The 27,629-nt window shown below is 37.2% G+C and overlaps 1 pseudogene; it reads left to right on the top strand.

The window, feature by feature from the left end:
- The first annotated feature begins 2,509 nt into the window (after nucleotides 1-2,509).
- Nucleotides 2,510-24,310, top strand: LOC107863760 (annotated as a pseudogene).
- Nucleotides 24,311-27,629: the final 3,319 nt, after the last annotated feature.

The raw sequence follows: 27,629 nt of genomic DNA, 5'->3' as shown, positions 1-27,629 counted from the left end.
ATTCCTCCTACTCAGTGACTTGGATTCGAGGATAGCTTTGAGTTAGACTGAAGTGGTGATCTTCTATACTCTGGAAGGCTCCATTTTATGCTACGGACTTCTTTTATCTTTGTTATTTATTTGGTTTGATTTTAGCTATGGTCGAGGGCATGTCCCGACCGGATGTTATTGATTCTAGTTAGAGTCTTTGTCAGACTACTATGGGTATAGGCGGTGTCAATGTTGGTTTTGGCCTTGGTATTGATATTGGCATTGGGGTTGACACTAATTGGATAAATGGTTGAGGTTGTTGGATTTTGAATATGGACTTTATTTAATGTCCTTAAGCTATTATTATTTTATCTTGTTATATGTTCAGAATTTATCTGACATAGGGTGCAAAATGGTTATGATTGGGTATTGAGGGTGGTCTTTGGTCCTGGTTGGACTTGAGATGCCCGACACGACTAAGCCCTTGTTCGGGTCGTGTCTTCAATGTGGATTGGGTGGATTGGTTTGGCATGTTTAATGTAGCTTGCAAGCGTATTGGTATGACGATGCCAAGTGGTTAATGCCTTAATGAATGACTCCCGAGTTAATGATTGGAATTGTATGTAAATTGTTTTAATTAGGCTTAAAAAGGGTTGTGTATCTCACCATGAAGGTGTAAGTCCTACGAGGACAAACACTAGAAACCATGTTTTCCAGCGTTGGGGGTCTATATGACCATGTGAAGGACACACACTTGATATACATATTTAACGACTATTGCCCATGGTGGCTTTAGTTTTCCCTCAGATTTTCTTCGGTTCATGCGGCTAACATGCACTAAGGCCCTTTCAACACGGGGAGTTGAACCCATATAGACCAAGAGTGCTTTTAGGACAGACTGAGCTACACAGTCCAGGTAAATGATTTTAAAACTCCCATGTCCATTACCCTTACCCTGTCCCGACATCTTATTTATGTATATATGAATGTGTGCATGCAGTTTTGACTGATTTTGGACATGACATTATTTTATCACTTCTGTGCTTATCCTACTGACCATCCTAGGATGCTACATCATTTCATGATGTAGGGTCCAAACATATTTTTATTGCTCCTATGCAACGTTAGGTGGATTAGTACAAAGTTGTCGTGAAGTGGGAGTCTCCATCCTTCGGAAGACTTTGTCATTTCATCATTTTCTCTTTAGTTTCATAGTACTTTGAATTCTTTGGTCATAGTCAGGGGGCATGTCCCAACTTATTTGGTATTTTTGATTTTAGAGGCTAACGTTGATAGATATGGGTTGGTTGGTTAATAATTGACTCTTAGTTTCCATAGAATTATCCATTCATCTTTCATTACTGTTTAATTGACTTTGCACTGTTGTTGTTGTTGTTTTTGTTGTTGTTGTTATTATTGTTGTTGTTGTTATTATTATTGTGCTCTTGAGGTTAGGTTAAGAGGGTGGTCTTCGGTGGGTGGTCTCCGATCCATGATAGACTTGAGATATTTATCATAATCAAACCCTGATTTAGGTCGTGATAAAATAAGACTGGATTTAATAGGAACTAATAGTGAGTTAATTCATTAAGACTCATTTAGTTCATGGATGGAGTTATGCAAATATTAATAACACATTAGATTGATTATGAGAAAATGTAGGTATTATTTTATGCAGGAATTAGTTAGGCAAGTTTTAGTTATTCATGCATTACTAATTGCACCTTCTATCCTATCTAAAATAATACATGAATTTCCTCATAACTTATACAATAATAATTTTGCAAATTTCTAAATTAAAAATCAAACATCATATTAATTTTATACATATATAACTTGATTTCAAATTAACTTCCAAACTTAATATTACTTATACAAAATTCAATACCTAGATAATTCATCTCCAAATTAGTTACCAAACTCGTAAGGGCGCAATTTCCCAAATCTTTGACAGGGACAAAAGTGTTCCGCCTTGTTGAATAGTAAAAAGGGTAATTTTGACTTTTTCCCTATAAAGAAATAGAAGAGGTTTAAAACGAGTGGTCCACAATAGCTGTAGACATAAAATAGCGGCCCCTCCCTATTAAGAAAAAGTGAAGGGGGGAGGCAATCATGTGTCAGTTTTATTTTATGTATTGTTATTTTTTTAGTCCGTCTAAAAAGAAATATTTTTCTTTTTAATTTATAACTATTTAATGATGATATTTCATTTTATTTTTACTGCATTCTAACTTAATAAGAAAAAACAATTAAAAAGTAAATTTTAAGTTGAATAATTTTATAAACTTTATAAAATTATCACTTATTTGTTAAATTCTATATTCGATCAAAAGACGATACATAAAATAAAATTGAGGGAGTATAATAAAGCCAATAGAAGGATCTAGAAACCCTAACAAACACTAGTATATAGTCGCTTACACCCTTTCAACTTCTGACAGTTCTCTTTTACGCATCTAAACCTACGATTCTCCTCTTCTGTTTACTGTCGCCTGTAATAGTAATAGAGAAAGCAGTGTTTATGTAGATCATAAAAACAATGGCTGAAGCAGAGATGTTTTCTTTCCAAGCAGAGATCAACCAGCTTTTGAGTCTTATCATCAGCACTTTCTACAGCAACAAGGAGATCTTTCTTCGTGAACTCATTAGTAATTCTTCTGATGTAAGTATCTTTCTCTCATTTGTCGAACACACGGGTATTATTGGCCTATTTATTTTTTCCTTAGAGACTGTATGTAGGGACTTTGAATTAAAAGGGATAAACAAGTTTTTTAATTAATACAATTTTTATTCAGTTTTTTGTTTAAATATTTTCGTTCCAACAACTTTGCAAAGTTGTAGAACAATTTTAATAATTGTTCGATAACTTTGTGAAGTTGTTCTAACAATCGTACAAAGTTGTTCGACAATCGTGCGAAGTTGTTTGACAACCGAGCGAAGTAGTTCGACAACCGTGCGAAGTTGTTCGACAACCGACTTTATTTTTTAACATGGGGACATTGTGGGTTTTTTTTAATTAAAGACTTGGGAGGGGGTCTATGGACTCATTTTTCTCCTGTATGTGGTTTTGATTTAGGATTTTTGTACTTCAAAATGTGCATACTTCAAATATTTCCCTCAATGTTGAGTCTAGGTGGTTCTATTTTTGTATCGGATGTATGATATATGATTTGGTTCAATATATTATTGTAAAGCGATAAATGAATCATTATAATTGTTATTTTGTTCACTCGGGCCGAGGCTCTTTGGAAACAGCCCCTCCCTAGACCCACTTTGTTGTAAAACTAATGTAGACACCTAATTTTGTCCCTCCCGAAGACTCAATCTATCCGTTCGTTTACCTTCAGCTTACCACGTGCCCTACCCCGTGTAATTATCCCTCCACAAAATCACAAAATAACAAATCCAACAACACTTTATAAATTTCATCTTCTTTAATAACTAACTAACAACCCTCTCTAATAAGAAAATAACACATCACCCTCTCCACTCCCCCTCCACGTGACCCCCTCCTTTTTTATTTCTTGCCCATAAAGCAAATGGGGGAACCACAAGCATATTCCCTAAAGATAAACTCACTGTCATGCTCAAGAAGAAAAGAACCCCACAAGATATTCTTTCAACAAGAATACAATCCATAGGTACAATTGAGAGAGGGGGGAGGCACATATACAGGAGATAAATAACAAAATTTTCTTTCTTCTAGAGAGGACCGCACGAAAACACCAATAGCCACACCTCCATTTTCTTTCCATTTTCTGACTCTCACTATCATCATCATATTATCTTCTCCACAAAGAGAGAGAGCTCAAAAATACAAAAAAAAACACTCACTGAAACTCAAAACTATGGAGATCTGGAAGGGAAATTACAAAAAGGTGAAAAGATTTGGTGAGTTTCTACTCGGTTTAAGAGTTTTCCAGCCAATTTCCTAGCTTCCTTCGATGAACCTAACATCAAAATCAATCTCCAGCTATCAGTTCGGTAAAGTGGGTCTAAAAACGGCCAAAAATCTCCCTATTTTCCTTTAATTCTGGATGAAATCCGGCCTGTGACTGGTTGTTCTGGTCGTCTGCATCACCGTCAACTCACCGGAGTTCGAACCGTGCAGGTGTTCAAATTTCTGTTGGATTTTAATGAGCTTTTTGGGTTCATATATTACGGGGATTCGTGATCGATATCATGATTGTCGGGAGTTTTCAATACTTAAGCTGAGTCATTATTTGGTTTGAGTTTCATATCGCTATTTTTCTTACTGGCTTGAAATCTGTTCGGAGGTCATTTTCCTATACTGAGTTGAGATTACATCGCCGTTAAGGCATCCTATTCAGGCTCTTGGATTTGGTTTTCTTAAATATTGATATCATCGTAATACTCGAAGGTCCATTTTCTCAACTTTATCTGTTTATTATTTCAAATACGGTCTTGGCGTGATTTGGTGATATTAACTATTGTGGTGAATATGAATGATTCATATGTTTGAATTTCGTTGGTTGATGTATGGATGTTGGTTCTTAATTTTGAAAAGGTGCTAAACTGAAAAATCTGTTAATCATTGATCGATTGAAAAGAAAGCTAGTTTTAAGGGGGTGGTAGAAATTGAAATTAATAAAAGAAAGTGTTAATTTATTTTGATTTAATTCTGAATGTTGTTGATTCGTCGATTGTATCATGATAGGTCAAGTGGAGTAGGCCAACGTAGATTTGGGTACGCAAAATTTAGGACTAAATTTTTTGGTCGTTGGTTTGAATATGAAATGTTGATTGAAAATTTTTTGGTTTATCAAACTTGATTTAATTATATCATTTGGCCGGGGAATGCCTCGAAGTACTTGTATTATTTTGTCTGGAAAATGCCCCAAAGTATTTTTATTCAGAGGACGTTCGAGAGAAGGCCCGAGGCGACAGGTGGAGAAACAATGGAGCATAGTTTAGGATTAGCGTAGAATAGAGTAGGTTTATATTTTTGCATTTTTCTTTTATTTTGGGACTATATAATTGGACAGGACTTTATATTTTTCAGGATTCATTCTATTTGACATGTTTGATTTATTGTTTCACATGTTTTTGTGTGGTTTATACAATAGTTGGTGTCAAATTAGCCGACACTCTCTACTAAGCGACCGTGGTCGAACCACGCGACCGAGGGGTGCCTAACACCTTCCCCTCGGTCAATAGAATTCCTTAGCCGAAATCTCTGTTCGTGGATTAGTCTTTTAGAGTCAAAACAATTTTGAAAAGAATTTTCAAAGGTGACTTGGCACACCAATTTTATGTCAAGTGGTGACTCTGAATAAAAATTGTAAATAGTCTTTTTTGAAACAAAAATCTTTATTTTGTCGCTTTTAATAATAAAACCCTTTCGAACTTAAAATTGAATTTTTTTGGAGAACAAAAAGGGGGTGTGACAGCTCTGGTGACTCTGCTGGGGAGACACTTTTCAGAATTTGAGCTATTTTTGGAGTCGTATCGGCTTTGTTTGGCATTACGAATGTATAAGCATTGTTTGTGATTTTTTTTGTTTAATGTTATCACTTTTGTGCGTTTTCGTGCTCTTTGTTTATAGTATTTATCCTATGTGTTACCGCTTTTATATCTATCATCATGTGCATAACCCGATTCATTTTTTTCTGTAATAAGTCCGTAGTGCACGCTATGTACACGACCTCTTGTTGAGTCACCCTTATCTTAGGACATAGATCCATTGGCTGGTATGGAGTGGGTAGAAAGCTAAAGCATCCACTATCGACCATACGCTCCCTCGAACGGCCTTGTTAGTAAACTCCAGCTTAGGTCAGCCTTTAGGTCATACTTATGTACATTATATTGAGACCTAGTGGGGCTCGTTTGGTCCTTTGTAGGAGACTCACCCCTGATGCATCCCTACGTGCTAAATGTTGCATCTTCGAGGGTAGGGGGTCATTTGACGGACCGATTTGGGGAAAACATGTGTTAGAAATAAAGTACGTAAGCAAAGAAAAAAGTGAGTCGAAAAAAAAAAGTTTTTCATAACTTTATAGTTCTTTATGGTTTTTGTTTTTCACAGTCCAAAATTTAAAAAAAAAATTACCTTTGCACTCATTTGTCAAAAACAAAGAATCAAAAAATTTTCCTTTTTATCTCATTTAGCATGCATTCATAATTCAAAATTTTCAAAAAGATTTTATTCGGGAGTTTTTAAAAAAAAAATAGTAGTCGTGTTCATTTCATAAAAACATCAAAAATATTTTCCTTTCAATTGTTATTGGTTTCTTATTTATGCAAATTGTCTAATTGAAACCTCAAAAAGATTTTTATTTTTTCTTCATTATCCGTCTGTAATCGCGTCTCTCAAGTCAAAGTCTTAGTTCATCTTAATCCTTAATTGTCTAATCTGGATGAACTACGCATACCTGATTCCCTTTCCTCAGGGTCGAGATACGTAGGCAACCCTCGGTGGGTTCGGTAACCCTTCGTTTTGATCCTTGTTTTGGTCTTAGTCTAAGGTCTGTCTCCTTTTAGTCCAGTATCGCTAGCTGATTCTAGCCAAGTAGGCTGAAGTCTCTTAGCGGTACTAGTCGATGAATTTAAGTTGTAAAGTGGGTTGTCTCTTCGACGTATGTCCGCGTCAAAAATCCCAAGGGTTGGGAATCTTTTCCTGTCTTATCGAATGTCTAAATTAATGTCCTATGTACTATCACAAGATGGGTTTGGCCACGAAATCTAAAGTCCAAATAGTGGCCAAGGTGCCTAAAGAGTTAATCAAATGGTGGGGCATATTTATCTATGTCGAACAACGGGAGTTAGAAAAGAAGCTCGGCACTCTCATTTCTCTTTTATCTATCACACCCTGCCCAAACCTAATCAAGGCTGCATTGACCTTTTGGGATCCGACTTGTCTGGTTTTTAGGTTTGGAAGTTGTGAAATGACGCCTACCCTGGCGGGAATATCCGATTTATTTAGATTGCCCTACATTAAAAAGACGATGATTCGGGCTCGATGTCATTCTCCCAATAGGTTTCTCCACTATTATGGATTGAAAGTTAATAACCAACTAGGGTGCATTTACTAATCTTGGATCTCTTTCGATTACTTGTATGCTCGGTTTTGGCCTCCCAAACAATTTTGATTGTTTTTGGGATGAATTTTATACAACTAAGAAGAATTGGGAAAAACGTTGCCTTGAGGTCTTCACCTTTGTTTTGTTAGGCACTTTGGTATTCCCTTTGGAAGATAGGAGTCTTAATACTCAGTTGCAAACTGTAGCAATGGCCTGATTTAACAAGGATAAGGGAGACAAGGTCACTATCGTACCCATGATCTTAGTGGAGATATATAAAGCTTTGACCGAGGTAAAAGGGGGTATGCGATTTATTTAGGGGAGCAACCTAGTATTACAAACTATGGATGATGGAGCATTTGCACGCCCCTTCTTTGCTTAAATTAGATGTAATCGACCGTTGTATGCCCAGTCGAGTGGAAACTATAGAGAACAGAATGCGCTTTGCTAAATTTTCATTGCCTGTAGGAGTCGATGCTTGGATTGAGTTTCTTGAATCAAGAATAGATGACAATATCCTATGAACCTATCTATGGCTCCGGCCGAAAGTAATCTTGGTTGGATCTAGCATACACCCCGTTCTCATTTTGTTAGGGCTTAATTGTACCCGACCATACACTCCTCTTAGGGTAATGCATCAATTGGATAGAGTACAAGTTGTTCTGCCAATAGTGGACTTTCAACAAGGTGTGGAGCACTTTAGGGACCAAGCCAAGGGTGAGATCAAGTATGAGTAATTCTGGAGTAATGCAACATGGCAGGGCATGGATACTCTCAGGACAGGTTTAGATAATCCCGGATATACTCAAGGATATGAAATCTGGTTACAATCTATTCCTTGAGGTGTCAGTATACCATTTTCCAGTTTAGAGGGAGGATACAAGATAAATGCATAGTTAGTGACCGTCAGGATGAAGGGGCGGGTGCCAAATTGGAGATACTAGGTTTGCTCAAAACTATGGAGGGGTGTCAGAACAGTCTTTTCAAGTGTACTCCTTATGAGGCAGGAATACGTGCCAAAGGCATCTTCCCAAATATCAAAGGGTCCTTAGAAGATATGCTACATAGTTTGAATGGGATAAAAATAACTTCACAGGCAGGTCCATCTCAGCCAGGGTCATCACACAGAGCACCAGTTTAATGGAGAATTTCCTATCTTTTGTTTAGTTTGAGTCCTTTACTTTTCTGCCATTTGTAGTATTGTGTCTTTGTTAATTTGGTGTCAAGTTTGCATTAACTTTGGAGTCTTTATTAGGAGTATTATGTATATTTTCATGCTAGTCTTGAATGTCATTCAGTCTTTGTTGATTAGTATCGAGGTTGTCTTAATTTCGTTGTATGTTTTTGTTGTTTGTTTCATCAAAATGTTATGATGTTACATCTTTCTTTTGTTTGGTTGTTTTCGTTTTTCGTGAAAAAAAAACCTTCAATGATGTGATGTTTGTGCATATGCAGCCCGAACTATGTAAGATCTGATTCATGTACAACATGATAAGTAGGCAACCTACTTTTGGGTTCGATCTAATCATTTTTTTTAATTGTTTTTCATTATTATTCCTCTTTTAAAGAAAAACAAAAGTCATAAAGAATGATAAAATAAAGGTAGATAGCGAGAGAAGAAAAAAAAGATGATGAGACAAGAAAGGGAAAGAACAGAGGCATGGTTGGAGGAAAGAAGCAATCGAGTGTAGGAGAAAGATTGGGATGATGTTAAAATGATCTTGCTACCCTCAAAGGCTGTTAGAAATGAACATGAATCTAGGACAATTTTACCAATGTAATTCTCATGCTTGTTGTGTGGCCTAATCCTAACGGGTGTTGTCTTTGATGAGCATGTTCTTTAAGATAACAGTGGCTGGTTTGCAACACTCTAGCTAGTCACCCGTACTTCACTAGATCAAAAGCAAAGCTTGCCATGGCTAGTAGGGAGATTGAAAATTCTCTCATTGACCCAGATCAGGATCCCAGGGAGGAATGTTCAGAATGCAATGATGAGGTTCTAAGACTCAGGCAACAATTAATAGATCTGCATCGAGCATGGGCTAGTGGCATGCCTCCTTCTCCACTCCCCGAAGATCTTAGGAATATCCCCAATTGCCTACCGCTCTCTCAGGCACAATTCTCTATTCCCATTGAGTCACCGGAGCACGCACCAGGATTCACTCCACGACAATATTACCCTGGAACTTCAAGTGTTCCCCTGGCAGTTCCTCAACCAAGTCCCGTAACACAGCCAGCGCCACCGGCAACACCTGTGTTCATGGCTCTACCACCACCTGAAGCTCCCATATATGTTGTGCGTCTAACAATAGTACTTCATCGATCTGCGAGTGAGCCAGTATTAAAAGTATCAGATAGTCAGTATTATGCCCCGAAGCCTACTTTAAGAATGAATGAACCGTACGGGTACACTCAGCCACCTGTATTTCCATTTGATATGGAGAAACCTGTCGCAATAGAGTAACAGGAGGTCATAGCGTGGAAATTGAAAAGTTTAGAACAGGCCATGAGGAATTTACAGGGAACCGGGGTTTATAAGAGTGTTTCCTATAAAGATCTTTGCATGTTCCCAGACGTCAACCTTCCCCTCGGTTTTAAAATGCCCAAGTTCGAGAAGTATGCTGGGCACGGTGATCCCGTGGCACACTTGAGACATTATTGCAACCAATTGAGGGCTGCAGAGGGAATGAAAGAGTTGCCTATGGCTTTCTTTGGCGAGAGTCTTTCCGATCTGGCTTCAAAATGGTTTGTCGATCAAGATATCGACAAGTGGAATAGCTGGGATGACTTAGCTTCTGAGTTTGTGCAATATTTTTAGTATAATGTCGACCTGACTCCGGACGAAAAATCCTTGGTCAATATGAAGAAGAAAAGTACTGAAGGCATTAGGGAATACACGATAAGGTGGCGTGAACAGGCCGCCAAGGTAAAGCCTCCAATAAAGGAGATTAAGCTGGTAGAGGTCTTCATTCAGGCACAGGATAAGACCTATTTTCAATATTTACTTCCGACAATGGGAAAGTCTTTTATTAAATTCATCAAAATGGGAAAGATGATAGAGGACAGAATCAAGACCGGTCGAATAGTGAGTTTTGCCGCGATGAAAGCCACCACACAAGCGATTCAAGGTAGATCTGGAGCATTTGGAGGTAAAAAAAAAGAAAGAGGATATGGCGACCATTGTAGATGGAACCCATTCTTATCCCAAAAGACTGCCTCACCCCTATCCCCAATCCCAATCCCAAGTCTACGCCCAAGCTCTATATATTCTTCCCCACAATTACTACCCTCTACAAAACCCATTATACTCCACTCTACCACCCCCCGTACCCAGTATATAGCACGCAGCCATATGCCTAAACCCCTTCTTACCCATAATGGCACGCACAAGCTCCACAAAATCATCCATCGGCTCCACTAAATTACCAAAACCCCTCCAGACCCGTTTTCCAACCCAGGCCTGATGGTCAAAAATTAGTTCATACCTCTTGGGGGGTCATATGCTAGCTTGTTTGATAGGTTGAGAAAGATGAAGGTCTTAAGCCCAATTCAAGGAAGGCTTTCAAATCCACCTCCGAGGAATCTCGATTATTCTTTAAGGTGTGCATATTTTTCTGACATACCAGGACACAATATCGAGAAATGCAGGTATTTAAAAAGATCTGTCCAAGATTTAATTGACACAAATCAGATATTGGTCCAGGCCCCAAAGGTTTCAAATATTAATCAGAATCCGCTGCCAACCCATGCTGAAACCAATATGTTAGAATTGATATATGATGGGAAAGAGTCATTAAAGTATTATAAGCCTATTGTCTGAATATAGGACAATGAGGATAAATCAGTGAATATGGCAGATTCATTGAAAGCAATGTCATTAAGCCATGAAGAAATGGGAGAAGATAAATCCCAAGAAAGCACAAGGAAACCCGTGATCACAATGCAAGGTGCCAAAAGATATGTTGATTTAAGTCAGGATAAACCTAAGTTGACATTAGTAGAAGCTCTGGGTAAGCCTATCTTGAATGTGAAAGGAGCACTGGCAGTGCCTATTATCCTCAAACCAGTGACCCAAACCTCGATAGTTGATACGAAAAGGGTTTCTTAGAACTATAAGCGGACTGTGATAACCTATCAAGGGAAGGAAGTAGTGGAAAATGTAGATGAGGTAGGGGGTTTGACTTGGTCAGAAAGATGCTTCGTGCCTAAAAGTTTAAGGAAGTCCAAGCTAATTGTGAGTGGACCTTCATCTATCAAAAAGCCTGTCACCGAAGAAGAAGGCGAGGAATTTTTGAAAAAGATGAAATTGCCAGAGTATTCAATAATAGATCAGTTGAAGAAAACCCCTGCTCAAATTTCCCTCTTATCTTTGTTGTTGCATTCCAAGGAACATCGTGATATTATATTGAAGGTATTTAATGAAGCATATGTTCCTAGGGAGATTACAGTAAATCAGCTTGAGAAAATGGTTGGAAAAATCTTTAAGGTCAATCAGATCAGCTTCTCTGATGATGAATTGCCTATTGAAGGTACGAGGCATAACCGGGGTCCTTACATTACAGTGAAATGCGAAGATTTTTACGTCACTCATGTCATGATTGATGGAGGTTCAGGTGCAAATATCTGCCCTATTTTTACTTTGCAAAAGTTAAATATTTATGTTGAGAGGATCAGACCCAACAATAAATGTGTCAGGCCTTTCGATGGTGCAAAATCAAACTCCATTGGCGAAATAGAACTAATGTTGATTATAGGGCATGCTGAGTTCACCATAGAGTTTTAAGTATTGAATATAGACTCCTCTTACAATCTGTTGTTGGGAAGACTGTGGATCCACAAGGCTAAGGCGGTTGCATCTACATTGCACCAAATAATCAAGTTTGAGCATGATAGGAAAGAAGTGGTTATTCATAGTGAAGGGGATTTTGTCCGCCTATGAAGATTCTGCCCTGTCCCTTATTAAAGCAAACAATGTAGAAGAGATATTTGTCTATCAAACTTTTAATACAGTGTCGGTGAATCATATCGTTGAAGGGCAGGTTGTTCCAGGGCCACAATTGTCTCCCGCTTCTGTCATGATGATAAATGAAATGTTAAAATATAGATTTGAGCCAGGAATGGGTTTAGTCTCTGCATAGTATGGTTCGTCCCATATGTCCAAATAAGAACATGGGCACTTTTGGTCTGGGATTTGAACCTACGGCTGAAGATTTAAAGAAGGCCAAGGAAAGAAAAAAGAAAACATGGTCACTCCCTCTCCCAGTGCCGCTACTCAGTGAATCATTTGTCAAGAGCGATGTCACGAAACCAGTAGAATTTGAAGCTCAATTGGTTGATGACTTCCAAAACCTGCTGATTGATGTTGACATGGTTGAAGAAGAGGGTACTAGTAAGGCGGACATGCTATTCATAGGTATTGAGGTCCAACTCAACAATTGGGAAGTCACTCCTCTCCCCATCAGGAGGAAGTTTTGGTAGTTCATTTTGTTTTTCTTTCTATTTATCCGAGTTATTTCAGGGTTGTAATTCAGAATTTAGCTTATTTACATTCTGTTGTTATTTTTATTTAAACCCTCATATCTTTTCCTTTTTAATAAAATGCAGTGTCCCCTTATTTTGTGTCTAATATATTTTGTTTTTGTCCTTTATACAGTTCTCTTTATGTTGATTCTAATGATATGACATGCATACGGAATTTTCAGCCTGATCTTAAAATCTAAACTAATCAAGAGAGGGAATATGATGAAGAAGAGGCACTAGAAGAAATAAGCAAAGAGTTAGAACAGTTTGAAGGAAAACCGAATCTCAATTTGAATGAAACTGAACCAATTAATCTAGGGAATCAAGAAGATGTTAGGGAAACTAAAATCAGTGTACATGTTTTTCCACGGATAAAAGATGGAATAATTCAAGCATTAATTGATTACAAGGATGTTTTTGCATGGTCTTATGATGATATGCCTGGTCTAAGCACCGACTTAGTGGCCCATAAATTGCCAACTGATCCTGCATTCCCCCCTGTAAAACAGAAGTTAAGGAAGTTTACAACTGATGTAAGTATCAAAATCAAAGATGAAATCATGAAACAACTTGAAGCCAAAGTCATTCGAGTGGCTCATTATCCTACGTGGTTATCCAATTTTATTTTTGTCCCAAAGAAAGATGGCAAAATTCATGTGTTGATTACCGTGATTTGAACAGAGCAAGTTCGAAAGATGATTTTTAGATGCCCAACATTCATATTTTTCTGGACAACTGCGCTAAACATGAGGTTGACTCTTTTATGGATTGCTATGCCGGATACCACCAGATCATTATGGATAATGAAGACGTGGATAAGATGTCTTTTATCACACCATAGGGGACCTATTGTTATCGAGTAATGCCATTCGTCTTGAAGAATGCTGGAGTAACATACATGAGGGTCATGACCACTATGTTTTATGATATGATGCATAAGGAGATTGAAGTTTATGTAGATGATGTGATTATTAAGTCAAAGAGTCAGGCTAACCATGTTAAAGATTTAAGAAAGTTCTTTGAAAGGCTTCGCAGGTATAATCTCAAACTCAACGCGGAAAAATGTGTATTTGGAGTTCTGTCTAGAAAGCTGTTGGGGTTTGTAGTCAGAAATCGGGGAATTGAATTGGATTCTTCGAAAATCAAAGTCATCCAGGATTTGCCTCTGCCCAAGAATAGGACAGAGGTTATGAGTTTTCTAGGTAGATTGAACTACATTAGCAGGTTTATTGCTCAACTCACAACCACGTGTGAGCCCATTTTCAAGTTGCTGAAAAAGAGTGTTGCAGTAGAGTGGACTGGAGAATATCAGGAAGCATTCAACAAAATCAAAAGATATCTGTCAAATCTGCCTATGCTGGTACCACCGAAGCTCGGTAGGCCTTTGATCTTATATTTATCAATCATGGACAATTCTTTTGGTTGTGTCCTAGGTCAACATGATGTCACGGGCAAAAAAGAGCAGGTTATTTATTATCTTAGCAAGAAGTTCACCGCATATGAGGCCAAGTATACTCTTCTTGAAAGGACGTGTTGTGCCCTAACTTGGGTAGCGCAGAAGTTGAAGCATTATCTCTCATCCTACACTACTTATCTCATCTCCTGTATGGATCTTTTGAAGTATATCTTTCAGGAGCCAATGCCGACAGGTCGATTGACAAAGTGGCAAATATTGCTTACAAAGTTCGACATTGTATATGTGACTCGAACCACCATAAAATCTCAAGCATTAGCAGACCATCTTGCTGAGAATCCCATTGATGAAGAGTATGAACCATTAAAGACATATTTTCCTGATGAAGAGGTGTTGTGTGTTGATAAAGTCATTATAGATGCTGATCCAGGTTGGAAGCTATTCTTTGATGGAGCTTTCAACATGAAAGGAGTTGGAATAGGTGCGGTTCTTATCTCTGAATTAGGGGAAACATTTCCCAATAACAGCGCAACTTTGATTTTATTGTACCAATAACATGGTAAAATACGAAGCGTGCATTCTTGGTTTGAGGCTAGTTGTTGATATGGGACTCCAGGAACTATTAGTGTTGGGGGATTTAGATTTTCTCATCCATCAAAATCAAGGCGATTGGGAGATGCGAGATTTGAAGCTCATACCGTATCGACAATGCTTGCAGAAGCTATGTCAACGGTTTGTGTCAGTAAAATTTAGGCATATTCCAAGGATTCATAATGAGATTTCTGATGCTTTAGTCACTCTGTCTTCAATGCTCCAACATCCTAATAAAGCCTACATCGATCCAATGCATATACAGAGTCGTGATCAACATGCTTACTGTAATGCGGTTGAAGAAGAGATCGATAGAGAACCTTGGTTCTTTGATATCAAGCGATACATTCAGTCAGGAAAATACCCAACACAAGCCACCTGTGATCAAAAGTGGACTATTAGGCGTTTGGCTAATGGATTTTTCTTAAGTAGGGAAATCTTATATAAGAGAACTTCGGTTCTGGGACTTTTGAAATGTGTAGATGCAAGAGAAGCCTCGACGATCATGGTTGAAATACACTCTAGAGTATGCGGGCCGCATATGAATGGTTATGTCTTGTCAAAAAAGATACTTCGAGCAGGTTATTATTTGCTTACTATGGAGCGGGATTCTATTCGTTTTGTTTGAAAATATCATCAATGTCAGGTACATGGTGATTTGATACATTCCCCTCCTGTTGAGTTGCATGCAATGGCTGCTCTATAGCCGTTTGTAGCTTGGGGAATGAATGTGATTGGACCGATTGAACCGAAAGCATCAAATGGGCATAGATTCATTTTGTTGGCCATTGATTACTTCACAAAGTGAGTAGAAGCAGTAACTTTCAGTAACAAAGAAAGTTGTGGTAGATTTTGTTCATACCAATATTATTTATAGGTTCGGAATCCCAAAGATGATCATTACAGACAATGCTGCCAATCTCAATAGTCATTTGATGCAAGAAGTGTGCCAACAGTTTAAGATCGCGTATCAAAATTCCACTCCATATCATCCAAAGGCCAATGGTGCTGTGGAAGCCACGAATAAAAAATATCAAGAAGATACTGTGAAAAATGGTACAAGGATCTAGACAATGGCATGAGAAGTTGTCATTTGCTCTGTTAGGTTATCGCACTACTGTTCGCACTTCAACAGAGGCAACTCCATATTTATTGGTGTATGGGACAAAAGCAATCATCCCTGCAAAAGTTGAAATTCCTTCTCTTCAAGTTATTGTAGAAGCAGAGATTGATGATGATGAGTGGATCAAAACCCGACTTGAACAATTAAGTTTGATTGAGAAAAAGAGGCTAACGTCGGTATGTCATAGCCAATTGTATCATAAGAGAATGGCTCAAGCGTATAATAAAAAGGTACGACCTATGCACTTTGAAGTTGGCCAGTTGGTATTGAAATGTATCCTTCCTCACCAGGTTAAAGCAAAAGGCAAGTTCTCCCCAAAATGGCAAGGTCCTTTCATCGTGAAGAAAGTGCTGCCCAATGGAGCCTTACATTTGACAGATATTGAAGGCAAAATGGAAGAAATAGACATCAATGCTGATGCAGTCAAAAGATATTATGTATGATATTTTATCCTTTGTTGATTTCATTGCATGTTTAGTGCTTGCATTTTTTAAGATTAATATGATGAAGGTATTTTATTCTTCTATCCAAACATTGTGTCATCCTTTGTTCACCCGTTTGAGCTTAGTTTTATTTTTCCTTCATATCCCTCTTTTGGAATCAAAATAGAGTCAAAGATAAATGGCAGCAAAATAAGAATAAAAGAAAGAGTTCAAAAATAAAAAAATCAAAAAAATTAAATCAAAATAAAGAACAAGCTGATGGAACTACGTGCGACCTAATTCTCCTCTCTTAGGAGTGAGATACGTAGGCTGACCTATTCAGGGCTTGGTCTAATCAAATAAAGATTTTAGGGCCACCCAGTCAATAAAAACTGGGGCATGAGTTAATGTGTTGTTTGAGTTGATTCCAAAAGTTATAAGTCCCACCCCCACTTCAAGTGTCGTTTGAGCCTCTTGCCATCCTTTTCTAACCTTATCTGAAAGTCAAGTTACAACCAAAGAAAGACCTTTAGATCAATCTTTGATAATGTTAAGGCTAAGCATGCAATGGATATAATGATACATCGTGGGGTACTACTTGTCTTCCTCAGCATAAGAAATCAGGAAAGAAATAAAAATGAGAGAGTCTTATTGGTGAAAATCCTCGCGGGCACCATAAGGCGATAGTGACTTGAGAGAAATAAAAAATGAGAGAGTCTTACCCGGTGAAAACCATTACGGGCACTATGAGGCGATGGGGAGTTGAGAGAAATAAAATGAGAGGGTCTTATTGGTGAAAACCCTCATGGGCACTGTAAGGAGATGGCGAGTTTGAAAGAAAGGTGAAAAGAAAAGAGGTTTGTTGGCAAAAATCTTTCAAGATATCGTTATTTGAATGAGATATATGAGTCCAATGGGTTGGAATAAGCAGCAGTGGCAAAGGCATGAACTCAACAACAAATGGAAAGTTTGGATAGGAAGATACTTAATCCAAAATGCATGTCATAGTTATTAGAGTTGGTTGCCATCTTTAGATAAGTTTTCTTCTTTGTTAAAAAGAGGGACATTGCCCTTTTCTTTCATTTACATATTCATGCTTTTGTCTTTTTATGTCATTTATCAAAATAAAAGTCACCATTATTTCTTTACATCTTAAGTCAAGTCGGTGTCAAAACAAGTGAGAAGGATTTCAAAACTTCCTATCAGTCTTGCCAATTGTAAAAGCCAAGGACCAGCACATGAAATAAATATGATCGTAATTCAACATAAAGCAAAGGAAGTCTATCAACCGACCGGCTACTGGGTTCGTGGGAGCATTCGAATTTGGAAAAGGGTGCATCTCAGAGTCATGGTAAAATTGAAATTCATTATTTGAGTCAGAGTTCATTTTCCTCAATCTGGATTCGGGTCAATGATGCGGCAAAACAGGGGCAAGTGTCAGCGATTCGGAACAAAGATGAAAGGAATAAGTGCTGGAGCAGATGCTGGAAAGCCAAGTGCGACAAACCACCACTAAGTTTTCAATTGAAAAATTTTTCTTTGATGAAACAGGGGCAAAGTTTTATTCATTGAATTCAGCTGTCATTGGAAGGCATATCCATGGGATTTTAATTTCTGATCAGGACCCTCCTAAAAAATGAAATTTTACTTTCTGTTCAGGACCCTCCTGAAAAATGGGACTTTACTTTCTATTCAGGACCCTCCTAAAAAATGGGACTTTACCTTCTTCTCAAGACCCTCCTGAAAAATAGGATTTTACTTTTTGTTTAGGACCCTCCTGAAAAATGAGATTTTTCTTTTTGTTCAGGACCCTCCTGAAAAATGGGATTTTGCTTTATGTTCAGGACCCTCCTTAAAAATGAAAATTTACTTTATGTTCAGGACCCTCCTGAAAAATGGGATTTTACTTCCTGTTCAGGACCCTCCTGAAAAATGGGATTTTACTTTATATTCAGGACCCTCCTGAAAAATAGAATTTTACTTTATGTTCAGGACCCTCCTGAAAAATGAAAATTTACTTTATGTTCAGGACCCTCCTGAAAAATGAGATTTTACTTTATCTTCAGGACCCTCCTGAAAAATGAGATTTTACTTTGTATTCAGGACCCTCCTAAAAAATGGAATTTTACTTTATGTTTAGGACCCTCCTGAAAAATGGGATTTTACTTTATGTTCAGGACCCTCCTGAAAAATGGGATTTTACTTTATGTTCAGGACCCTCCTAGAAAATGGGACTTTACTTTCTGTTCCGGACCCTCCTGAAAAATGAGATTTTACTTTATGTTCAGGAGCCTCTTGAAAAGTGAGACTTTACTTTCTGTTCAGGACCCTCCTGAAAAATGGGACTTTATTTTGTTCAGGACCCTCCTGAAAAATGGGATTTTACTTTCTGTTCAGGACCCTCCTGAAAAATGGGACACTATTTTCAAAAATAAAATCTTTCTTTATTATAATCTTTGTTTGGGATAATTCTTGCTCTATTTTTTATTTTAGTTTCAGGAGCTCGCCTGAAGAACAAGGTGAGAAAACTATAAGTCAGGAGCCCGCCCGAAGAACAGGGTGATGAAATTAAAAGTTGAAGAAATTGCAAGTCAGGAACCCGCCTGAAGAACAGGGTGATGAAATTCAAAGACAAAAATGGCAAGTTAGAAGCCCACCTAAAGAGTAAAGCGAATAAATGAAAGTCGAGCAACGAAGTGAAGCAATTGAAAACCAAGCAACAAGTTGAAAGAAATCATAAGTCAGGAGCCCGCCTGAAGAATAGGGTGATAAAAACTCAACTCAAGTCAAAAAGAAGCTGCATAGATAGGATTTTGTAATTTTATTTGTGTTTTAACTTGTAATTTTTATTTTAATGTAATAACAGAGTCTCGGGCCAGAACCTCAAAGAAAACTCACTCGACTCTCCAACTTGGTATAGTCCATCTCTCTCCAATCCTTTGAGATACCTGTCACTTGATTCCCTCATAACTTGGGTAGGTAGAATGTCTGCCAAGACTCGGTTGTCTTTCTTTTTTCTGTTTCTCTTCTTGAATAACGGTCAGGTCAAAATTTGATCTCGTTGTCTACTTTTTTGTATGAAAACACTTAGTGTTTACATTCAAAGGGGGCATAATGTAAACACCTAATTTTGTCCCTCCCGAAGACTCAATCAATCCGTTCGTTTACCTTTAGCTTACCACGTGCCCTACCCCGTGTAATTATCCCTCCACAAAATGACAAAATAACAAATCCAACAACCCTTAACAAATTTAATCTTTTTGAATAACCAATTAACAACCCTCTCCAATAAGAAAATGACACATCACCCTCACCACTCCCTCTCCACGTGACCCCCTCTTTTTTTTATTTTTTCCCCACAAAGTAAATAGGGGGACCCACAAGCATATTCCCTGAAGATAAACTCACTGTCACGCTCAAGAAGAAATAACCCCACAAGATATTCTTTCAACAAGAATACAATCCATAGGTACAATTAAGAGAGGGGAGAGGCACATATACAGGAGATAGACACCAAATTTTCTTTCTTCTGGAGAGGAACGCACGAAAACACCAATAGCCACACCTCCATTTTCTTTCCATTTTTTGACTCTCACCATCATCATCATATCTTCTCCACAAAGAGAGAGAGCTCAAAAATACAAAAAAAACACTCACTGAAACTCGAAACTATGGAGATCCAAAGGGGAAGTAGAAAAAGGTGAAAAGTTTCGGCGGGTTTCTACTCGGTTTATTAGTTTTTCGGCCAGTTTCCTAGCTTTCTCTGGTGAACCTAACGCCGGAATCGATCTCCAGCTGTCAGTTCGGTAAAGTAGGTCTGAAAACGGCCAAAACTCCCTCTGTTTTCCTTCAATTCCGGATGAAATTCGGCCTGTGACTGGTTGTTCTGGTCGTTTGCATCACCGTCGACTCATCGGAGTTCGAACCGTGCAGGTGTTCAAATTTCTGTTGGATTTTAACGAGCTTTTTGGGTTCATATATTACGGGGATTCGTTATCGATATCATGATTGTCGGGAGTTTTCAATACTTAAGCTGAGTCATTATTTGGTTTGAGTTTCATATCGCTATTTTTCTTACTGGCTTGAAATCTGTTCGGAGGTCGTTTTCCTATACTGAGTTGAGATTACATCGCCGTTAAGGCATCCTATTCAGGCTCTTGGATTTGGTTTTCTTAAATATTGATATCATCGTAATACTCAAAGGTCTATTTTCTCAACTTTATCTCTTTATTATTTCAAATATGGTCTTAGCGTGATTTGGTGATATTAACTGTTGTAGTGAGTATGAATGATTCATATGTTTGAATTTCGATGGTTGATGTATGGATGTTGGTTCTCAATTTTGAAAAGGTGCTGAACTGAAAAATTTGTTAATCATTGATCGATTGAAAAAGAAGCTAGTTTTAAGGGGGAGGGGTGGTAGGAATTGAAATTAATAAAAGAAAGTGTTAATTTATTTTGATTTAATTCTGAATGTTGTTGATTCGTCGATAGTATCACGATAGGTCAAGCAGGGTAGGCCAACGTAGATTTGGGTACGCAAAATTTAGGATTAAATTTTTTAGTCGTTGGTTTGAATATGGAATGTTGATTGAAAATTCTCTGGTTTATCATACTTGATTTAATTGTATCATTTGGCCGGGGAATGTCTCGAAGTACTTGTATTATTTTGTCCGAAAAATGCCCTGAAGTATTTTGTATTCGGAGGACGTTCGAGAGAAGGCCCGAGGCAGCAGGTGGAGAAAGCAATGGAGCATAGTTTAGGATTAGCGTAGAATAGAGTAGGTTTATATTTCTGCATTTTTCTTTTATTTCGGGACTGTATAATTGGACTGGACTTTATATTTTTCGGGATTCATTTTGTTTGACATGTTTGATTTATTGTTTCACGTGTTTTTGTGTGGTTTATACAATAGTTGGTGTCAAATTAGTTGATACTCTCTACCAAGCGACCGTGGTCGAATCACGGGATCGAGGGGTGCCTAACACCTTCCCCTCGGTCAGGATTTTCAAAGGTGACTTGGCACACCAATTTTATGTCAAGTGGCGACTCTGAATAAAAATTGTAAATAGTCCTTTTTGAAACAAAAATCTTCATTTTATCGCTTTTAATAATAAAATTCTTTCGAACTTAAAATTGAATTTTTTAGAGTACAAAAAGGGGGTGTGACAGTTAAGGACCTGATGAGTATAGTGGTTGTAGCCTGAGTGCAATCTTTTTTCTTTTAACATGCTAGATGTTTTCTGGGTAATGCCGTGACCTTTTGTTATTTGATTGCATGCCTTTTTATAATATAACACACTAGGAAGATTATGCCTCTTGTGTATATATGTGTGTGTATATATTTATATATCATGGCAGTGACAAATTTTATTGGCATGTAGAACTTACGTTCTGCAAGAAATAGCTGAAGAAACAAATGTACCTGATAAAATTTGATGCAGTTTTGGTTTGTTTTGAGAATATGAGTTATGGCTATTAAAGAGAATTTCGTCATTAAAGGAGCAATTTTGTTGTTCCTGGTTTTCTATTCTGAGTTTTTTTTTTTTCAAGCCACTACCTAGGTTAGACTCACATGTGGTATTGGAGGTTTGTCATGAAAATATCCCAAAATTGCTAATGAGTTTAGCACGTTTATGTTATTTGCTAAAGGATATCAGTTAGTAAAATCCAGTTTTGAACCCTAAGTCAGTCAAGCTTGTGGTATTGGAGATTCTTTGAAAGTTGTAGCGAATTGTGGTTGTCTCTATGTCAGTGTATTATCATCAATATTTTGGGCAATGAAGTATCTAATTATTTGCGTATAAATTGCAGGCACTGGACAAGATCCGTTTTGAGAGTTTGACTGACAAGAGCAAGCTTAGATGTTCAACCTGAACTTTTCATCACATAGTTCCCGACAAGACCAACAGTACCCTCACCATCATTGACAGTGGTGTTGGTATGACAAAGGCTGGTATGTAGTGTACCTCATGGAAGCTTTGGTACTTCTAATTGATGGTGTACTCATCTTCTCTAATTTGACTGCTAAATGCTACTCTTCTTTGTTTCATTTACAGATCTGGTGAACAACCTTGTTACAATTGCTAGGTCTGGAACCAAGGAATTTATGGAAGCACTTGCTGCTGGTGCCGATGTTAGCATGATTGGGCGATTTGGTGTTGGTTTCTATTCTGCTTACTTGGTTGCTGAAAGGGTGGTTGTCACCACAAAGCACAATGATGATGAACAATATGTTTGGGAATCTCAAGCTGGTGGTTCATTCACTGTTACAAGAGATACATCTGGTGAGAACCTTGGGAGGGGTACAAAAATAACCCTCTTCCTCAAGGAGGACCAACTTGAATACCTTGAAGAGCGGAGGCTCAAAGATCTGATTAAGAAGCATTCTGAGTTTATCAGCTATCCAATCTCTTTGTGGGTTGAGAAGACCATAGAAAAGGAAATCTCTGATGATGAGGATGAAGAGGGGAAGGAAGAGGAAGGAAAGGTCGAGGAGGTTGATGAAGAAAGGGAGAAGGAAGAGAAGAAAAAGAAGAAGATTAAGGAAGTCTCTAATGAGTGGTCATTGGTGAATAAGCAGAAGCCCATAAGGATGAGGAAACCTGAGGAGATTACAAAGGAGGAGTATGCTGCATTCTATAAGAGCCTAACAAATGATTGGGAAGAGCATTTGGCTGTGAAGCACTTCTCTGTTGAGGGTCAGCTGGAGTTCAAGGCAGTTCTCTTTGTTCCAAAGAGGGCTCCTTTTGACCTCTTTGACACCAAGAAGAAGCCCAACAATATCAAGCTGTATGTTCGTCGTGTATTCATCATGGATAACTGTGAAGAGTTGATTCCTGAATATTTGAGCTTTGTGAAGGGTATTGTGGATTCTGAGGACCTTCCCCTCAACATCTCCAGAGAGATGTTGCAGCAGAATAAGATCCTGAAGATTATTCGAAAAAACTTGGTAAAGAAGTGCATTTGTGCTTTTCTTTGAAATTGCTGAAAATAAGGAAGACTATGATAAGTTCTATGAGGCCTTCTCAAAGAACCTCAAGCTTGGTATCCATGAGGACTCACAGAACAGATCCAAGTTTGCTGAACTGCTGAGATACCACTCCACAAAAAGTGCTGATGAGATGACCAGCTTGAAGGACTATGTAACCAGGATGAAAGAAGGCCAGAATGATATTTACTACATTACTGGTGAGAGCAAGAAGGCTGTTGAGAACTCACCCTTCCTTGAGAAGTTGAAGAAGGGTTATGAGGTTCTTTACATGGTTGATGCGATTGATGAATATTCAGTTGGTCAATTGAAGGAATTTGAGGGTAAGAAGCTTGTGTCTGCTACCAAGGAAGGTCTCAAGCTTGATGAGACTGAAGATGAGAAGAAAAAGCATGAAGAACTAAAGGCGAAGTTTGAGGGCCTGTGCAAGGTTATCAAGGATGTTCTAGGTGATAAGGTCGAGAAAGTGGTAGTTTCTGACCGTGTTGTGGATTCTCCTTGCTGCTTGGTTACTGGAGAATATGGTTGGACTGCCAACATGGAGAGAATTATGAAGGCACAAGCTCTCAGAGACTCCAGCATGGCTGGATACATGTCTAGCAAGAAGACCATGGAGATCAATCCTGAGAATGCCATCATGGATGAGCTCAGGAGGAGAGCTGATGCTGACAAGAATGACAAGTCTGTCAAGGATTTGGTTCTATTGTTGTTTGAGACTGCTCTTCTCACCTCAGGTTTCAGCCTTGACGAGCCCAACACCTTTGGCAACAGAATTCACAGGATGCTGAAACTTGGTCTGAGTATCGATGAGGATGGCGGAGATGCTGAAGCTGACATGCCACCATTGGAGGATCCTGAAGCTGATGCTGAGGGCAGCAAGATGGAGGAAGTTGACTAAATCTAAGACCAGTGTTTTGATAATCACAGCTCTTTAACACCAGTAACTTATTGGTTTTACCTCAGCGCCACCAGCAGGACATGATATGATTAAGTTTTATGTGCTCTGTTTCGCTGCAATGTAGGTTACGTGAGAATAGATTTTTTACTTTGCCTAATTGCAGTTTGAATCTATGGATGAGTTTGACTGCCTTTGTTTTGCACCATGCATTATAGGATTGGACGTGACTCGGTGAAGTCAATATATTCCTGAAGATTGTTTTCGTCCTGTTCTCTTTGTCAATTATTGTATTTGACGTCCAACTATTGGAATTTATACCCACTTCAATTCTAGGTGGGCACACCGTGGATGTTTCTTATTTGTAGAGGGTGAGCCTAGGAAACCAAGTGGCAGCGGGCGAGGCAAATTTGCTGTTGTTGTTTAGGTGGTGCGATGCCATCGTCAGAGTGAGATATTAACGCATGAATCATATTAATGAAGTGCTCCTCCAAGTTTAGGAACTCAAGATGCATAATAACCACAACGCTGCTCGAACTCACCATATCTTCCAGCTTGTGAATTGACAGTGGTCTTGTCACAGAAGTTTGTGATCTAAATTGACTTGACGGATTAGTTTCAAAATAGGTAATTCTAATGAAACTTCCCAGTGATCTCTAATGGAGTTGGCCGTCGATGTGATAGGTCTTCTGATGGGGATAGCTGAGGTGAGTTTGTACAATTGCTGGATTCTGAAGGGGGAAGAATCGATAGGGTTTATTTTCAGGAAATTACATGGAATGAGATTAACTTTTTTTTTTTAATATATAATATAAGTATATTTTTGTTCGTCTACACCTTAAATATTTTTAAATTTTTTTATTTTCATTTGTCTCTCAACTTCTATTTTAATTTTTTTACCTTAACTTTTATTTTTTTCTTATTTTAATTTATTTTCCTAATTTTTATTTTTACTTTTATTTTCTCTTCTTTTTTTCTCAAACATTATGTATTTCTTTATTTTTCTCTCTTTTTGTAATTTATTGATCTCAATTTTTTTATTTTTTTATTTTTGTTTTTTTAATCATTTTTCATTTTTTCTTTTTCATTTTTGTCAAACTTTATTTTTATTTTTTTCTTCCCATGTTTGTTTTTTTTAATTTTTTTTTTTAGTAAAACATCTAGTACTCCTTGAATGATTATCAAATTTGCTACGACCCACTCCAACCTAACAGGGGTACTATTATCCTCCTGAATTTAATTTTATTGTATTTTTGTTATCCTTACACCTTTTTAGTTGACATGACACCTTTGACGTGGTTTTCATTTTTATGTAATAAAAGTATCATGTCAGCTCAAAAGAGTGAAAAGTATGCTAAAATTGAGTTTAGGGGGTAATAGAATCTATGTGAAATTAGAGTGTGCAGTAGCAACTTTGGCCATAGTCTTGTCTTAGAGATAAGACTAATAGAGCATCACATAAATCAAGACACAATATGATAGTGTCAACTCTTGTCCATGGGGCGTAACTTGTCAGTTAAGTTTTGCCTCTAAGGCAAGAGTTATAGAATATATCATATATGAAGACACGATATGGTAGTACAACTCTTGCTCATGAGGCTTAACTTGCTGTTTGGAAGTCCTTGGTAATGTGGTAGTGTCAATTCTTACTCATAGAGCATACCTTGTTGTTTGAAAGTCTTGAATTTATAAAATATCTCATAAATCAAAACATAATGTGATAGTGTCAACTCTTACCCATGGGGCGTAACTTGTTGTTTGAAAGTCCTTTGAGTTAAGTTTTGTCTCTAAGAAAAAAGTTATAGAACATCTCATAAATGAAAACTCAATGTTACATAATGTGGTAATGTCAACTCTTGTCGTAGGACACAACTTGTTGCTTGAAAGTCCTTGGTCTAAGTCTTGCCTCTAAGAAAAAAGTTATAGAACATCTCATAAATGAAAACACAATGTGACATAATGTGGTAATGTCAACTCTTGCCGTAGGGCACAACTTGTTGCTTGAAAGTCCTTAATTTAAGTCTTGCCTCTAAGAAAAAAGTTATAGAACATCTCATAAATCAATACACAATGTAGTGGTGTTAATTATTGCTCATGGGGCATAACTTATTGTTTGATGGTCCTTGGGCTGAGTCGTACCTCTAAAACAAAAGTTACAGAGCATTTAATAAGTAATATATACATGTGATAGTGTTGACTCTTGTCCAATATAAATAACTTGGGGGATAAGTCATGCCCTAAGACAAGAATTGTAGAACATCTCATAAATAAAGATATAACGTGGTAGTGTCAATTCTTACCCATAGAACATAATTTGTTGTGAAGAATTGTAAAACATCTCATAAATAAAAATATAATGTTGTAGTGTCAATTCTTACCCATGAGACATAATTTGTTGTTTGAAAGTCCTTGAGCTAAGTCTTGCTTCTAAGTCAAAAGTCGTAGAACATCTCATAAATGAAGACATAACGTGATAGTGTCAACTCTTGCTTGTGAGACATAATTTGTTTTGTAAAACATCTCATAAATGAAAACATAATGTGGTAGAATCAACTCTTGCCTGTGGGGCATAATTTGTTGTTTGAAAGTTCTTGAGCTAAATCTTGCCTGTAAGGTAAAAGTTGTAGAACATCTCATAAATGAAAACATAACATAATAGAGTCAACTCTTGCCCGTAAGACATAATTTTTTGTTTGAAAGTCCTTGAATTAAGTCTTTTCTCTAAGATAAGAGTTAATAAAACATCTCATAAATCAAACACAATGTGATAGTGTCAACTCTTGCCCCATAAAACGTAACTTCTTATTCGAAAGTCATAAGTTTTGCCTCTACAATGTAAACTTCTTGTTTGAAAGTTTGGAGTGCCTCTACAATGTGGTAGTGTTTACTCTTGCTCATGGAACGTAACTAATTAAAAGAAATCGAAGAAATGAAAAAAATAATAAAAATTGCAAAAATGAAGAAAAATATTAAAAATAAAAATAAAAAAAATTAAGAAAATATAGAAGCTGGGGGAGATAAGAAAAAAAATAAAGGTTGAAAAAAAAAAAAGACAATAAAAATAAAGATGGAGAAAAATTAAAATTAAAAATAAAGAAAAATAAAAAGGAGAAAAAAAATAGAAGTTGAGAGGAGAAAAGAAAAAAAATAAGAATTGAGAAAAAAAAATTAAAAAGAAAAATAAAAAAAGAGATTTTTTTTTTAAAAAAAATAGAAGTTGAGAGAAGTAAAAAGGGAAAAAAGGTAAGCATGAGAAAAACTTTAAAAAAAAAAAAAAAGAGAAAAAAAAAGATAAAAATTAAAGTAAAATAAAAAAGAGAAAAATAAAAAGTTAAAAAATAAATAAATATAAAATTATTTAGAAATATTTGAGATATTGAGAGGCAAATAAGTAAATGTGTTATATTTTTTTTTAAAAAAAAGGATTAATTTTATAAGATCATCCTTATGATAGACAAAAAAAAAAAGAAAACACCCACCATTATAAGATCATTTACGTAGTTTACCAGCAAAGGAACACGTAATAGCAAGGAATTAAATTACCACTATAGCCTAATTTTAGCCTGACTATATACTACTGGGTGATTCCTTTTTCCTAAAAAGATAAATCAAAAAATACCTAACATAGACTGTGAACCAATTAGAAGCATAGACAACATTAC

This window comes from Capsicum annuum, chromosome 3, assembly GCF_002878395.1.
Source record: "Capsicum annuum cultivar UCD-10X-F1 chromosome 3, UCD10Xv1.1, whole genome shotgun sequence".
NCBI classification, from domain to species: Eukaryota; Viridiplantae; Streptophyta; class Magnoliopsida; order Solanales; family Solanaceae; genus Capsicum; species Capsicum annuum.
This window is presented reverse-complemented; position numbering and strand designations above follow the sequence as displayed.